This window comes from Leptodactylus fuscus, chromosome 4 (genome assembly GCF_031893055.1).
Source record: "Leptodactylus fuscus isolate aLepFus1 chromosome 4, aLepFus1.hap2, whole genome shotgun sequence".
Taxonomy (NCBI): domain Eukaryota; kingdom Metazoa; phylum Chordata; class Amphibia; order Anura; family Leptodactylidae; genus Leptodactylus; species Leptodactylus fuscus.
Window position 1 is genome coordinate 152,121,777 of NC_134268.1, and position 10,932 is coordinate 152,132,708.

The window sequence follows — 10,932 nt, forward strand, 5'->3', positions numbered from 1 at the left end:
AGTGTCAGAGCTGTGGGGAATGGCCGCTGTAATAGGTACTAAGCTTAAAATAAAACCCTGTAAATAGGATTATGCCATGAAAAGTATTTATCTGTTCACAGGATAGGCGACAAATATCTGATCGGTGTGGGTCTGACAGCTGCGTCCCCCACCGGTCCCAAGGGGACATGGGCGTGGAAGTGGATACCCAGCGGGATGTCCACTCCAAAGTCCAGGTACTGGAGAGGGGCTGCCAGCAGTGCCCCTCGCCAGCACCATGGTACGTGGGCGAGCACGTGGACGTGGATATCAAGCTGGGTATCCACTCCAGAATCCATGTACTGGAAAGAGGCTGTCAGCAGTGCCCCTCGCCAGCACCAGGGGACGTGGATACCCAGCTGTATATCCAGTCCAGAGTCCAGGTACTGGAGAGAGGCTGCCAGCAACCAATTTACTCTTCCACATCCTTCTCATCCTCCTCCTACAACCACAGCCCCTACTACTGAATATAGTAATATTTTCTGTTTTTTTTTTTAATTAAAAAAACATTTTTCATGCATACCCCCACAGGAGCGTGCAAAATCTTTTAGGGCTCCCCTCCAAGGGCCTGCAAAACAATTTTTTAGGGCTCCCCCAAAGAGCCTGCAAATTAATGTTTTAGGGCTCACCCCAAGGGCCTGAAATCTAATTTTTTAGAGGTCGCCCCAAGGGTCAAAAAATGAAAAACTGCTGCTGCATGGCTCTAGTCACCCCAAGGGCCAAAAAATGAAATGCTGCTGCTGCATGGCTCTAGTCACCCCAAGGGCCAAAAAATTAAAAACGAGAGCCATGCAGCAGCAGTCACCCCAAGGACCAAAAGCACTGTATTTTAAAGGCTCTACTCATTCCAAGGGCCAAAAGCACTGTATTTTAAAGGCTCCACTCACTCCAACAGCCAAAAGCACTGTATTTTAAAGGCTCTACTCATTCCAAGGGCCAAAAGCACTGTATTTTAAAGGCTCCGCTCACTCCAACAGCCAAAAGCACTGAATTTTAATGTCTCCACTCACTCCAACAGCCAAAAGCACTGAATTTTAATGGCTCCACTCACTCCAAGGGCCAAAAGCACTGCTTTGTAAAGGCTCTACTCACGACAAGGGCCAAAAGCATTGTATTATAAAGGCTCCACTCATTCCAACAGCCAAAAGCACTGTATTTTAAAAGCTCTACTCACTCAAACAGCAAAAAGCACTGTATTTTTAAGGATCTACCGACTCCAACAGCCAAAAACACTGCTTTTGCAAGGCTCTACTCACTCTCAGTGCCAAAAACACTGCTTTTTAAAGGCTCACTCACTCCAACAGCCAAAAGCACTGCATTTTAAAGGCTCCACTCACTCCAACAGCCAAAAGCACTGAAGTTTAATGGCTCCACTCAATCCAACAGCCGAAAACACTGTATTTTAAAGGCTCTACTCACTCAAACAGCAAAAAGCACTGCATTTGAAAGGGTATACTCACTCCAACAGCCAAAACACTAAATTTTAATGGCTCTACTCACTCCAACAGCCAAAAGCACTGAATTTTAAAGGCTCTGCACACGCCAATGGCCAAAAGCACTGTATTATAAAGGCTCTACTCTCTCCAACAACCAAAAGCACTGTATTTTAAAGGTTCCACTCACTCCAAGGGCCAAAAGCACTGCATTTTAATGGCTCCACTCGCTCCAACAGCCAAAAGCACTGCATTTTAAAGGCTCCACTCACTCCAACAGCCAAAAGCACTGTATTTTAAAGGCTCTACTCACTCAAACAGCCAAAAGCACTGTATTTTAAAGGCTCTGCACACGCCAATGGCCAAAAGCACTGTATTATAAAGGCTCTACTCTCTCCAACAACCAAAAGCACTGTATTTTAAAGGTTCCACTCACTCCAAGGGCCAAAAGCACTGCATTTTAATGGCTCCACTCGCTCCAACAGCCAAAAGCACTGCATTTTAAAGGCTCCACTCACTCCAACAGCCAAAAGCACTGTATTTTAAAGGCTCTACTCACTCCAACAGCCAAAAGCACTGTATTTTAAAGGCTCTGCACACGCCAATGGCCAAAAGCACTGTATTATAAAGGCTCTACTCTCTCCAACAACCAAAAGCACTGTATTTTAAAGGTTCCACTCACTCCAAGGGCCAAAAGCACTGCATTTTAATGGCTCCACTCGCTCCAACAGCCAAAAGCACTGCATTTTAAAGGCTCCACTCACTCCAACAGCCAAAAGCACTGTATTTTAAAGGCTCTACTCACTCAAACAGCACTGTATTTTTAAGGATCTACCAACTCCAACAGCCAAAATCACTGCTTTTGCAAGGCTCTACTCACTCTCAGTGCCAAAAACACTGCTTTTTAAAGGCTCACTCACTCCAACACCCAGAAGCACTGCATTCTAAAGGCTCTACTCACTCCAACAGCCAAAACCACTGTACTTTAAAGGCTCCACTCACTCCAACAACCAAAAGCACTGTATTTTAAAGGCTCCACTCACTCCAACAGCCGAAAGCACTGTATTTTAAAGGCTCTACTCACTACAACAGCCAAAAGCACTGAAGTTTAAAGGCTCTACTCACTCCAACAGCCAAAAGCACTGTATTTTAAAGGCTCTACTCACTCCAACAGCCAAAAGCACTGAATTTAAATGGCTCCACTCACTCCAACAGCCGAAAGCACTGTATTTTAAAGGCTCTACTCACTCCAACACCCAGAAGCACTGCATTCTAAAGGCTCTACTCACTCCAACAGCCAAAAGCACTGAAGTTTAAAGGCTCTACTCACTCCAAGGGCCAAAAGCACTGTATTTTAAAGGCTCTACTCACTCCAACAGCCAAAAGCACTGTATTTTAAAGGCTCTACTCACTCCAACAGCCAAAAGCACTGCATTTTAAAGGCTCTACTAACTCCAACAACCAAAAGCAATGTGTTTTAAAGGCTCCACTCAGTCCAAGGGCCAAACGCACTGAATTTTAATGGCTCCACTCACTCCAAGGGCCAAAAGCACTGCTTTGTAAAGGCTCTACTCATGACAAGGGCCAAAAGCATTGTATTATAAAGGCTCCACTCATTCCAACAGCCAAACGCACTGAATTTTAATGGCTCCACTCACTCCAAGGGCCAAAAGCACTGCTTTGTAAAGGCTCTACTCACGACAAGGGCCAAAAGCATTGTATTATAAAGGCTCCACTCATTCCAACAGCCAAAAGCACTGTATTTTAAAGGCTCTACTCACTCAAACAGCAAAAAGCATTGTATTTTTAAGGATCTACCTACTTCAACAGCCAAAAACACTGCTTTTGCAAGGCTCTACTCACTCTAAGTGCCAAAAACACTGCTTTTTAAAGGCTCATTCACTCAAACAGCAAAAAGCACTGCATTTGAAAGGCTCTACTCACTCCAACAGCACTGCATTTTAAAGGCTCTACTCACTCCAACAGCCAAATGCACTGTATTTTAAAGGCTCTAGTCACTCAAACAGCAAAAAGCACTGTATTTTTAAGGATCTACCGACTCCAACAGCCAAAAACACTGCTTTTGCAAGGCTCTACTCACTCTCAGTGCCAAAAACACTGCTTTTTAAAGGCTCAATCACTCCAACAGCCAAAAGCACTGCATTTTAAAGGCTCCACTCACTCCAACAGCCAAAAGCACTGAAGTTTAATGGCTCCACTCAATCCAACAGCCTAAAGCACTCTATTTTAAAGGCTCTACTCACTCAAACAGCAAAAAGCACTGCATATGAAAGGCTCCACTCACTCCAACAACCCAAAGCACTGTATTTTAAAGGCTCCACTCACTCCAAGGGCCAAAATCACTGCTTTTTAAAATCTCTACTCAAGCCAAGGGCCAAAAGCACTGTATTTTAAAGGGTCTACTCACTCCAACAGCCAAAAGCACAGTATTATAAAGGCTCTACTCACTCCAACAGCCAAAAACACTGCATTTTTAAGGCTCTGCTCACGCCAATGGCCAAAAGCACTGTATTATAAAGGCTCTACTCACTCCAACAGCCAAAACCACTGTACTTAAAAGGCTCTACTCACTCCAACAACCAAAAGCACTGTATTTTAAAGGCTCCACTCACTCCAAGGGCCAAAAGCACTGCATTTTAATGGCTCCACTCACTCCAACAGCCAAAAGCACTGCATTTTAAAGGCTCCACTCACTCCAACAGCCAAAAGCACTGTATTTTAAAGGCTCTACTCACTCAAACAGCACTGTATTTTTAAGGATCTACCTACTCCAATAGCCAAAATCACTGCTTTTGCAAGGCTCTACTCACTCTAAGTGCCAAAAACACTGCTTTTTAAAGGCTCACTCACTCCAACACCCAGAAGCACTGCATTCTAAAGGCTCTACTCACTCAAACAGCCAAAAGCACTGAAGTTTAAAGGCTCTACTCACTCCAACAGCCAAAACCACTGTACTTTAAAGGCTCCACTCACTCCAACAACCAAAAGCACTGTATTTTAAAGGCTCCACTCACTCCAACAGCCGAAAGCACTGTATTTTAAAGGCTCCACTCACTCCAACAACCAAAAGCACTGTATTTTAAAGGCTCCACTCACTCCAACAACCAAAAGCACTGTATTTTAAAGGCTCCACTCACTCCAACAGCCGAAAGCACTGTATTTTAAAGGCTCTACTCACTCAAACAGCAAAAAGCACTGCTTTTTAAAGGCTCACTCACTCCAACACCCTGAAGCACTGCATTCTAAAGGCTCTACTCACTCCAACAGCCAAAAGCACTGAAGTTTAAAGGCTCTACTCACTCCAAGGGCCAAAAGCACTGTATTTTAAAGGCTCTACTCACTCCAACAGCCAAAAGCACTGAATTTTAATGGCTCTTCTCACTCCAACAGCCAAAAGCACTGCATTTTAAAGGCTCTTCTCACTCCAACAGCCAAAAGCACTGTATTTTAAAGGCTCCACTCACTCCAAGGGCCAAAATCACTGCTTTTTAAAAGCTCTACTCAAGCCAAGGGCCAAAAGCACTGTATTTTAAAGGCTCTACTCACTCCAACAGCCAAAAGCACTGAATTTTAATGGCTCCACTCACTCCAACAGCCAAAAGCACTGCATTTTAAAGGCTCTTCTCACTCCAACAGCCAAAAGCACTGCATTTTAAAGGCTCTTCTCACTCCAACAGCCAAAAGCACTGTATTTTAAAGGCTCCACTCACTCCAAGGGCCAAAAGCACTGCTTTTTAAAGGCTCCACTCATTCCAACAGCCAAAAGCACTGTATTTTAAAGGCTCTACTCACTCCAACAGCCAAAACCACTGTACTTTAAAGGCTCTACTCATGCCAACAACCAAAATCACTGTATTTTAAAGGCTCTACTCACTCCAACAGCCAAAAGCACTGTACTTTAAAGGCTCCACTCATTCCAACAGCCAAAAGCACTGTATTTTAAAGGCTCTACTCACTCCAAGGGCCAAAAACATTGTACTTTAAAGGCTCTACTCACTCCAACAACCAAAAGCACTGTATTTTAAAGGCTCTACTCACTCCAACAGCCAAAAGCACTGAAGTTTAAAGGCTCTACTCACTCCAACAGCCAAAAGCACTGTATTTTAAAGGCTCTACTCACTCCAACAGCCAAAAGCACTGAATTTTAATGGCTCCACTCACTCCAACAGCCAAAAGCACTGCATTCTAAAGGCTCTACTCACTCCAACAGCAAAAAGCACTGCTTTTTAAAGGCTCACTCACTCCAACACCCAGAAGCACTGCATTCTAAAGGCTCTACTCACTCCAACAGCCAAAAGCACTGAAGTTTAAAGGCTCTACTCACTCCAAGGGCCAAAATCACTGTATTTTAAAGGATCTACCTACTCCAACAGCCAAAAGAACTGCATTTTTAAGGCTCTACTCACTCCAACAGCCAAAAGCACTGCATTTTAAAGGCTCTTCTCACTCCAACAGCCAAAAGCACTGTATTTTAAAGGCTCCACTCACTCCAAGGGCCAAAAGCACTGCTTTTTAAAGGCTCCACTCATTCCAACATCCAAAAGCACTGTATTTTAAAGGCTCTACTCACACCAACAACCAAAATCACTGTATTTTAAAGGCTACACTCACTCCAAGGGCCAAAACCACTGTACTTTAAAGGCTCTACTCACTCCAACAACCCAAAGCACTGTATTTTAAAGGCTCCACTCACTCCAAGGGCCAAAAGCACTGCTTTTTAAAAGCTCTACTCAAGCCAAGGGCCAAAAGCACTGTATTTTAAAGGGTCTACTCACTCCAACAGCCAAAAGCACTGAATTTTAAAGGCTCTACTCACTCCAACGGCCAAAAACACTGCATTTTTAAGTCTCTGCTCACGCCATTGGCCAAAAGCACTGTATTTTAAAGGCTCTACTCACTCCAACAGCCAAAAGCACTGAATTTTAAAGGGTCTAGTCACTCCAACAGCCAAAAGCACTGTATTTTAAAGGCTCTACTCACTCCAACAGCCAAAAACACAGCTTTTTATAGGCTTTGCTCATGCCAAGGGCCAAAAGCACTGTATTTTAAAGGCTCTACTCACTCCAACAGCCAAAAGCACTGAATTTTAAAGGGTCTACTCACTCCAACAGCCCAAAGCACTTCTATTTTAAAGGCTCCACTCACTCCAAGGGCCAAAAGCACTGCTTTTTAAAAGCTCTACTCAAGCCAAGGGCCAAAAGCACTGTATTTTAAAGGGTCTACTCACTCCAACAGCCAAAAGCACAGTATTATAAAGGCTCTACTCACTCCAACGGCCAAAAACACTGCATTTTTAAGGCTCTGCTCACGCCAATGGCCAAAAGCACTGTATTTTAAAGGCTCTACTCACTCCAACAGCCACAACCACTGTACTTAAAAGGCTCTACTCACTCCAACAACCAAAAGCACTGTAGGCTCCACTCACTCCAACAGCCGAAAGCACTGTATTTTAAAGGCTCTACTCACTCAAACAGCAAAAAGCACTGCTTTTTAAAGGCTCACGCACTCCAACACTCAGAAGCACTGCATTCTAAAGGCTCTACTCACTCCAAGGGCCAAAAGCACTGTATTTTAAAGGCTCTACTCACTCCAACAGCCAAAAGCACTGAATTTTAATGGCTCCACTCACTCCAACAGCCAAAAGCACTGCATTTTACAGGCTCTTCTCACTCCAACAGCCAAAAGCACTGTATTTTAAAGGCTCCACTCACTCCAAGGGCCAAAAGCACTGCTTTTTAAAGGCTCCACTCATTCCAACAGCCAAAAGCACTGTATTTTAAAGGCTCTACTCACTCCAACAGCCAAAACCACAGTACTTTAAAGGCTCTACTCACGCCAACAACCAAAATCACTGTATTTTAAAGGCTCCACTCACTCCGAGGGCCAAAACCACTGTACTTTAAAGGCTCTACTCACTCCAACAACCAAAAGCACTGTATTTTAAAGGCTTCACTCACTCCAAGGGCCAAAATCACTGCTTTTTAAAAGCTCTACTCAAGCCAAGGGCCAAAAGCACTGTATTTTAAAGGCTCTACTCACTCCAACAGCCAAAAGCACTGCATTTTAAAGGCTCTTCTCACTCCAACAGCCAAAAGCACTGCATTTTAAAGGCTCTTCTCACTCCAACAGCCAAAAGCACTGTATTTTAAAGGCTCTACTCACTCCAAGGGCCAAAATCACTGTATTTTAAAGGATCTACCTACTCCAACAGCCAAAAGAACTGCATTTTTAAGGCTCTACTCACTCCAACAGCCAAAAGCACTGCATTTTAAAGGCTCTTCTCACTCCAACAGCCAAAAGCACTGTATTTTAAAGGCTCCACTCACTCCAAGGGCCAAAAGCACTGCTTTTTAAAGGCTCCACTCATTCCAACATCCAAAAGCACTGTATTTTAAAGGCTCTACTCACACCAACAACCAAAATCACTGTATTTTAAAGGCTACACTCACTCCAAGGGCCAAAACCACTGTACTTTAAAGGCTCTACTCACTCCAACAACCCAAAGCACTGTATTTTAAAGGCTCCACTCACTCCAAGGGCCAAAAGCACTGCTTTTTAAAAGCTCTACTCAAGCCAAGGGCCAAAAGCACTGTATTTTAAAGGGTCTACTCACTCCAACAGCCAAAAGCACTGAATTTTAAAGGCTCTACTCACTCCAACGGCCAAAAACACTGCATTTTTAAGTCTCTGCTCACGCCATTGGCCAAAAGCACTGTATTTTAAAGGCTCTACTCACTCCAACAGCCAAAAGCACTGAATTTTAAAGGGTCTAGTCACTCCAACAGCCAAAAGCACTGTATTTTAAAGGCTCTACTCACTCCAACAGCCAAAAACACAGCTTTTTATAGGCTTTGCTCATGCCAAGGGCCAAAAGCACTGTATTTTAAAGGCTCTACTCACTCCAACAGCCAAAAGCACTGAATTTTAAAGGGTCTACTCACTCCAACAGCCCAAAGCACTTCTATTTTAAAGGCTCCACTCACTCCAAGGGCCAAAAGCACTGCTTTTTAAAAGCTCTACTCAAGCCAAGGGCCAAAAGCACTGTATTTTAAAGGGTCTACTCACTCCAACAGCCAAAAGCACAGTATTATAAAGGCTCTACTCACTCCAACGGCCAAAAACACTGCATTTTTAAGGCTCTGCTCACGCCAATGGCCAAAAGCACTGTATTTTAAAGGCTCTACTCACTCCAACAGCCACAACCACTGTACTTAAAAGGCTCTACTCACTCCAACAACCAAAAGCACTGTAGGCTCCACTCACTCCAACAGCCGAAAGCACTGTATTTTAAAGGCTCTACTCACTCAAACAGCAAAAAGCACTGCTTTTTAAAGGCTCACGCACTCCAACACTCAGAAGCACTGCATTCTAAAGGCTCTACTCACTCCAAGGGCCAAAAGCACTGTATTTTAAAGGCTCTACTCACTCCAACAGCCAAAAGCACTGAATTTTAATGGCTCCACTCACTCCAACAGCCAAAAGCACTGCATTTTACAGGCTCTTCTCACTCCAACAGCCAAAAGCACTGTATTTTAAAGGCTCCACTCACTCCAAGGGCCAAAAGCACTGCTTTTTAAAGGCTCCACTCATTCCAACAGCCAAAAGCACTGTATTTTAAAGGCTCTACTCACTCCAACAGCCAAAACCACAGTACTTTAAAGGCTCTACTCACGCCAACAACCAAAATCACTGTATTTTAAAGGCTCCACTCACTCCGAGGGCCAAAACCACTGTACTTTAAAGGCTCTACTCACTCCAACAACCAAAAGCACTGTATTTTAAAGGCTTCACTCACTCCAAGGGCCAAAATCACTGCTTTTTAAAAGCTCTACTCAAGCCAAGGGCCAAAAGCACTGTATTTTAAAGGCTCTACTCACTCCAACAGCCAAAAGCACTGCATTTTAAAGGCTCTTCTCACTCCAACAGCCAAAAGCACTGCATTTTAAAGGCTCTTCTCACTCCAACAGCCAAAAGCACTGTATTTTAAAGGCTCTACTCACTCCAACACCCAGAAGCACTGCATTCTAAAGGCTCTACTCAATCAAACAGCCAAAAGCACTGCATTTGAAAGGGTATACTCACTCCAACAGCCAAAACACTGAATTTTAATGGCTCTACTCACTCCAACAGCCAAAAGCACTGTATTTTAAAGGCTCTGCACACGCCAATGGCCAAAAGCACTGTATTATAAAGGCTCTACTCACTCCAACAGCCAAAACCACTGTACTTAAAAGGCTCTACTCACTCCAACAACTAAAAGCACTGTATTTTAAAGGTTCCACTCACTCCAAGGGCCAAAAGCACTATATTTTAAAGGCTCTACTCACTCAAACAGCAAAAAGCACTGCTTTTTAAAGGCTCACTCACTCCAACACCCAGAAGCACTGCATTCTAAAGGCTCTACTCACTCCAACAGCCAAAAGCACTGTATTTTAAAGGCTCTACTCACTCCAACAGCCAAAAGCACTGAATTTTAATGGCTCCACTCACTCCAACAACCAAAAGCACTGTATTTTAAAGGCTCCACTCACTCCAACAGCCGAAAGCACTGTATTTTAAAGGCTCTACTCACTCAAACAGCAAAAAGCACTGCTTTTTAAAGGCTCACTCACTCCAACACCCAGAAGCACTGCATTCTAAAGGCTCTACTCACTCCAACAGCCAAAAGCACGGAAGTTTAAAGGCTCTACTCACTCCAAGGGCCAAAAGCACTGTATTTTAAAGGCTCTACTCACTCCAACAGCCAAAAGCACTGTATTTTAAAGGCTCTACTCACTCCAACAGCCAAAAGCACTGCATTTTAAAGGCTCTACTCACTCCAACAACCAAAAGCAATGTGTTTTAAAGGCTCCACTCAGTCCAAGGGCCAAACGCACTGAATTTTAATGGCTCCACTCACTCCAAGGGCCAAAAGCACTGCTTTGTAAAGGCTCTACTCATGACAAGGGCCAAAAGCATTGTATTATAAAGGCTCCACTCATTCCAACAGCCAAAAGCACTGTATTTTAAAGGCTCTACTCACTCAAACAGCAAAAAGCATTGTATTTTTAAGGATCTACCTACTTCAACAGCCAAAAACACTGCTTTTGCAAGGCTCTACTCACTCTAAGTGCCAAAAACACTGCTTTTTAAAGGCTCATTCACTCAAACAACAAAAAGCACTGCATTTGAAAGGCTCTACTCACTCCAACAGCACTTCATTTTAAAGGCTCTACTCACTCCAACAGCCAAATGCACTGTATTTTAAAGGCTCTAGTCACTCAAACAGCAAAAAGCACTGTATTTTTAAGGATCTACCGACTCCAACAGCCAAAAACACTGCTTTTGCAAGGCTCTACTCACTCTCAGTGCCAAAAACACTGCTTTTTAAAGGCTCAATCACTCCAACAGCCAAAAGCACTGCATTTTAAAGGCTCCACTCACTCCAACAGCCAAAAGCACTGAAGTTTAATGGCTCCAC